A 6,970-nucleotide genomic window follows, 5' to 3' on the forward strand; every position below is an offset into this window, starting at 1 on the left:
CTAGGTTGGTCATAACATTACTTCCAAGGAGTAAGCCTCTTTCAATTTCATGGCTGCAATCACCATCTGCAGTGATTTTGGAGTAGAACTATTTAAAAAATCAGAACCACAACAGTACTTGACTATATTTTGTTCTGATTAAGACAAACATGGATGTTCTAGTAGTGACGTCAGCTAGAAACAGGAGCCCATGCAAGATGTAATCACTGACAAACCTATACAGAGCATTAAAAATCAGAGACGTTACTTTGCTGATGAAGGTTCCTATAGTCAGAGCTATGGCTTTTCCAGTAGTGGTGTATGGATGTGAGAGTCGGGCCATAAAGAAGGCTGAGAACTGAAAAATAGAGGATTCAATATATCCATTTATTTTCATAGCCAAAAACATGATGTAGAATTTAATATGCAGTGTTCTCATAATGAGCAATTATTGAATGCAACCAATTATTGAATAAACCAGTGTACAATTAAAATCTTTCCACATATTAAAGTCAAAGTAAGTGGTGATATAGTGCATGTGATCAGTTGCCCAGTTGTGTCAGACTCTTTGCAGCCCTTTGGACTGTAGCCAGTCAGACTGCTCTGTCCATAGGATTTTTCATCCAAAACTAGTGGAGTGCATTACCATTTCCTCCTCCAGGGGATCTTCCCAACACAGAGACTGAAACTACATCTCCTGCATTGGAGGTTGATTAAAGGATAATTGAAATGGGAAAGTTACTGGAGTTCTACATTCTTTTTTCCTTGCTTCTACTTTCTAGTTTTATCAAATAAAAAAGGATAATTAACTATCTTGGTTTGCCTGAATGGGAGGATCCTGGGTCATGGGACTTTCAGGAGTGTCCAGGGCTGTTTGGGAGGCTGTTGTTTACAGTTAGATATTCTATGTAAATGCATAGATGTTTAATGCTACATTTACAGATGATGGCAGTATAATTTATGTGACCTAAACATCTTTAACAAAGATTAGACAGATATTATAACTTGATATGTTTCAAGATAGCCAAATTTTGGAAATATATTATGGAAATATCCAAATATATGTTCATACATCATATAAGGTTTTTTTTCGTAGCTCCTTGTTTACAGTCACATTCTTGTTTCTGAATATTTTACTTAAAATATATGATATAAATAACACATGAAGCATTTTACATAGATTTGAAAATAAAGATTTCCAAGTTAAAGAAATTGACAGGAAGCTGTCCTCAGAAATGATGAAAGACCTTAAAATAATTTTGGTCTGCCTATGATACTTGATTTATAACATATTTAAATATTAAATGTCAAACAGTCGTATTTTCAGTATTTGATTAGAATGGATTATTTCCTTTAAAAATATTTCAATTAAAACTTGATTATTTGTCAGATTGCTCAGTCTTTTTCAGTGAAGCTTCACAGGCAATGTAACATGATGATCAAGGCCATAGATAATAGAATCAGACAGCCTGGATTCATATCTCAGTCCTGGGATGTACTGAGTGACCTTCAAAAAATTACCCAGCAAACTGTTCATCTGTTTTCTCATTCATAAAGTACAGATGATAATGATGATGATGATGATTATAACTAATAATACCTTCATGTAAAAGGTTGATGTGGAAATGAAAGGGTTGGTTGCCTGGCTGAGAGGAAGTACTCTTTGTTTAGTATTTTACAGTTTATGCAAATAGATTAATGTTCTTGCTCCATCCATCCTACTTACAATTATGTAATAAAAAAGTTCTTCTGTTTCATATTTTCAAATATAAATAATGAGTTACAAAATATACACTAGTGCTGAAGAATGTCTGGCCTTAAAAAATAACAGCCAAGTATAAGTTTTCTGAACTATATAGTCTCTGAAACCTTTTATTACTGTGTCTTTGGAACCAAATCTTCAGTAACTATTGACTTTTGGACATTTGACATTGTTATTTTTTTTAGGTTTGCTTTAAAAAGGTTCCAATATAACTATGAGTTTTAAAAATGTAAAATGTTATAGATAGATATAAATATATATATATATGTAATTATATCCTTCATATTCAGTGAAATTCTTTTAGTAGACACAAAAAAATTTGGGGGGAAATATGTCTACTAGTTAGAAACTGTATTAGTACTCTCTCCGGTCTACAAAGAAAACAGTGTGTTACAAGTAACCCAAGAACAACACAACCCTCTGAAGGTGGTACTTAGTCTTTGCAAAGTATATCTCAAACATATTTCTATTTCTCCTGAATTAAAATTATTGTTATTATCTTGAAGAAAATATACTTAGTTTTTAATTTTGTAGTCTAGGATAACCATTTTATCATGTAATTTAGAGTAACTGTATTCAAAAAGGATTGTCTTGCAAACTTAGAATAAAGTACAAATTTCCTTTTATTTTTCTGAAAATCGATGGAGACTTAAACTCCACAAAATCAATGTGCAAGTCTACTGTTGACTACATAATATTGTGTTTTGTTTTCCTTATGTACATTTGTAAAACAAAACAAAGCAAGATTAAACAATAAGCAAACCTTATTTTTTGTCTGATCTAATTCTTTCCATGTCAAATTACCACACCTTGTTTTTAAAAAATGATAGACATGATTTATCTTTACATTAGTAAGACATACTTAGTACATCTAAAACATAGTCTTTCCAATGATTTACCAAATAGAATTGAACTGGTATCTACCTACAAAAGGAGTCCAAAAGAGTGAAAATGAACAGATGAAAATAATGTGGAGGCTATACTGACACCCGGTTTCCAAAATATATTTTAGGTCTAGAAAAAAATATTATTCAATGTTTTAAAACCAATATTAGTTTACTAATTAAACTCCAAGTGACAAGAAATTAAGAAGAAATATCAGAATCTTAGAGAAAAGAAGCATAATTTGAAATGACTGATTAATTGGATTTTTTAAGTTTTTTTTTTTTTTCCTTAGTTCTAAATCTGGATAAAGTGTGACGAATTTTGAATCTGTTGGAAAACATAATTTGACGCAATTATGTTGGCTTAACCATGTTCATGGTATAGACAGAACATATGACACTTCCTCCAATGTTGTCTTCTTGCCATTCCTGCTTTACATCTCATGAGTGACAAAAACTGGGCTGAATGAATTTCCAGTTAGGAGGAAAGAAGTTGTTGTGTAGACAGTGTCCACACATCTGAATAAAACAGAATCTCTTATTCATTCTTCCTTATGTTTCAAACACAGAGATATCACTGATCTTGATTTTCAATATAGTAATATATTAAATTTCAGTGAAATTAATTATTAATTATTTTCCCTCTTTTAAAATTATTTTTTGTTTTATAATTTGAAATTTTATAGTCAAGATTTTGAAACTTAAATTTACATTTTAGGAGAATTGTCTAGATAAGTAGCTTGAATCTCCAGTAAGAATTTGTAAATAATTTTATTATTAAAAATGTGAAATAAAATATATGATTTTCTAAATTGCCTATGTGGGCTTCCCAGGTGGCACAGTGGTAAAAAAAAAAAAAATCTGCCTGCCAATGTAAGAGAAATAGGTTCCATCTTTGGGTCAGGAAGATTCCCTGAAATAGGAAATGATAACCTACTCCAGTATTCTTGCCTGGAAAATTCCATGGACAGAGGAAGCTGGTGGACTGTAGTCCATAGGGTCACAAAGTGTCAGATACAACTGAGCATACACACATACACATAGACAGAGTGCCTGTGTAATATTTAATTCTATGAATAGAGAAAATAGTTTAAAAAAGGCCTATAAAATATGCATAGCAAAAATATATATTTAATGCTAACATAGAAATATCTTTAAGTGAATTGTATCATATACATATGTATTATCTATATGTGATTGTACATATGTAGAAAATTTATAAAAAGATAAAACTAAAGTGATTAATTTTTTTTTGTTACACCAAGTTGGATTGTTTATAAGTCTTTAGAAATATTTATCATACTGTGCATAGTTTGAAATTTTAAGATGTTTTAGGCATTTATTTTTTAAATTTAACTTAAAAATGACTTTAAGCAGAACTGATTTTGTTGAAGACATTATAGGGTACAGTTCTAGAATTTCTGTCTCAGAATTACACAAGTTGGAATCTTGTTTTTGATAGAAACACTTAATGTTCATCTCAACTAATAAACACATTTTCATCAGATACCTTCCTTCAAAAATATAAAAAATCCTCACACTATTTATATGTCTAAAGTAGGGACATTTCGCTTAATCCCTATGTCACTGAATGAATAATTCAGTGGAATTTAATATCAATGTTTTGTAATAATTTAAAAATTTTTTAAATCATTACATTTCATCTAAAAATATATTGGGACAGACTTCCCAGTGGCTCAATGGTAAAGAATCTGCCTGCCAAGCAAAGATATAGATTCAATCCCTGGATCAGAAAGATTCCCTGGAGAATGAAATGGCAAACCACTCCAGTATTCTTGCCTGGGAAATCCCATGGACAGAGAAGTCCATGAAGTCTGCAAAGAGTCAGACAAGACTTAGCGACTCAACAACAGCAGCACAGGTATTGTGATAACATTAAATTATATTCTTATTTTGAATCTTTGTATTAAATACAACTTTGGTGAAATTGCACATCATTAAATTATGCTTAGTTAGACATTGGTACTAATTAATATTAAACATAGAAACTAAAATCAATAAAGCAGGATTAAAGAAGATTTTTTTTCCCTAGCATCTTTTGTTTATACACAATAAAACAATATCTATAGAAATATTGATTTCACAAACTTGTGATCAATATAGCCTAACAGCCAGGAGACATTCACTTGAAATAGATATTTACTATGTCATTATTGTCATAACCCATAATGGATTATCCATAGGCATTCTAGGATCATATACAGGCCGTTTGGGAAAAAAACTGGAACTTTTTTCTAAAACTGGGAGATATTATCTCACCAAATTGGCACACAGGAAATAATTATTTATTTCAATGAAAACAATCACTGTGGGTATCAGTGAGGGTCTAAGGCACATTAAAAACAAGACACTTGAGGGGGGTGCTTTGGGAGAATTTTACTTACGTGAGTGATAAAAACAGACAGGCAGAAAAGGAAGGGAAGAAGCATGGAAGGATGGAAGGAAAGAAGAAAGTGAGAAAGAAAGAAACAGACTTATTGATTTGGAATTCCTGAATTAAATCAACTTTTTCACCCACTCATAGTCAGCTTTCTGGGGCTGCCTTGTCTTCCCTTGATGTAAAGGAACAGAGAAGAATGAATTTTGGCATGCTCAGATAAGTTCCCAAGAAAAAGAAGATTTGAAAGGACAGAGTCATACTGCCTGGTTTCTTTTCCCAGACTCAGCTATAGTAAATTCACTCCTGCTATGCCATGAGTGTTATATGAAAGGAGAGAAGGATAGCACTCCCCTTGACAAGGATCGACAAGGCTCTCAGGCCTGACAACATGCATACAGTTAAGACAATGCCAACTACTTTGTGGCATCTAACCACTGTTTGGGCTTCCCTCATGGCTCAGATGGTTAAGAATCTGCCTACTATGCAGAAGACCCAGGTTTGATCCTTGGGTCAGGAAGAAGGAAATGGCTACCACCTCTAGTATTTTTGTTAGGAGAATTCCATGATAGAGGAGCCTGGAAGGCTGTACTTCATGGGGTCACAAAGAGTCAGACATGACAGAGTGACTAACACTTTCACATGCAATGAGTCAAGGAGCTGACAGACAAGGGTCAGACTACAATGTTAAGGTGTGACTCTGCCCGAGGAGGAAAATATCAGGGGTGGAGGAAGTGTTCCCCTCAATATCTTCTCTGTTTTGGGAAAGTGTGTGCTGAGGGTTTTATGAGAACAATGATGAACCTTGTTTGGAACCACAATGGTGACAGTTGCCTAAGGATATATGATAGGTTATGTCAGGGAAGGCTCTGTGAGCTGCCCAGTTTTCACTATCTGTAGTTGAAGGGGTTGGACAGAAAAGATATTCTTGCTTATTCTGTGTAGGATATGAAACTTGGAAACTGAAAATGTAAGGAGGTAGACTTCAGTTTCCACTGTCAGGTATATGTATCCCACAGGTGCTAATGCATAAACAGACATTCTTTCTGTCTGAAATGCCTTTGACCCATTTGGTCTAAAAACTCTTATCTTCATCAAAGCCTAGGCATACCTCCTTCATAAAGCCATCTCCAATCCCTCCTGGAGATACTTAGAGTTTGCCTTGTGAGGTCACACAGACAGTATAAAATTCTACTGTAGGGATTATCAAGTTATACCATTGCATGATACATCTTTCATTTGGATAAAGCATTATGTTTTTTAGTGTCATATGTGCCAAAACTTATCTTATGTATCCTACTTTAGAAATGAGAGAGATGCCTAGCAGAAGGCGTTCCATTTGACAACTCTGTATACATGTTTTCCTGATTAATTAATTAAATTATAACACAAAGAGAGGGAAGGACACAGAATCTGGCTTGAGTTGGTCAAAGATTTTGTGGACACCAGAAGCAGTATTAGGATTACATTTTTGTGCAAAGAGAGAATTTGACCCCACAGAGAAGAATAGTGTAAGAGCACAGGAAACTGCTTGAGGAAAATGATGGGAAGGAATAATTGCAAGAATATAGCAAATGTGGAAGAGTTCAAGTTGGTAGCTAAGTTGTGATTTAAAACTAGACAGGAACCCAAAACAGAGAGCTTTGAATGTCAAGTCAAAGAATAGGTAACACATCCTTTAGCTAATGAAGACTTACTGAATAGGAAATAGAGATGATCAAAGTTGTACTTTAACAAGAATATAAATTTGAGAGGTCTTTTAAAAGTCTCCTATAATAGTTCAGGTGAGAAGTAATAGGTTCTGGGATTAGTGAATTTATTAGAACTGTGGGAGTAGTGGCCACAGGAAGGGAGAATATAGAACCACTCTGAGAGATATTACTGAATTAAAACGAGTAAATGTGACATTGATTGATCATTTCACTCAGCAGTTTAAAACTCTTCAAT

General features: G+C 33.4%; 1 non-coding gene across 1 annotated transcript; it reads left to right on the forward strand.

Annotated features, from left to right (window-relative positions):
- The first annotated feature begins 5,343 nt into the window (after window positions 1–5,343).
- On the forward strand, window positions 5,344–5,466 carry LOC139186322 (U6atac minor spliceosomal RNA). Its single transcript, XR_011569913.1, has one exon. It is a non-coding gene; the product is annotated as a U6atac minor spliceosomal RNA (small nuclear RNA).
- The last annotated feature ends 1,504 nt before the right edge of the window (window positions 5,467–6,970 follow it).

This window comes from Bos indicus, chromosome 12 (assembly GCF_029378745.1).
Source record: "Bos indicus isolate NIAB-ARS_2022 breed Sahiwal x Tharparkar chromosome 12, NIAB-ARS_B.indTharparkar_mat_pri_1.0, whole genome shotgun sequence".
Lineage (NCBI taxonomy): Eukaryota > Metazoa > Chordata > Mammalia > Artiodactyla > Bovidae > Bos > Bos indicus.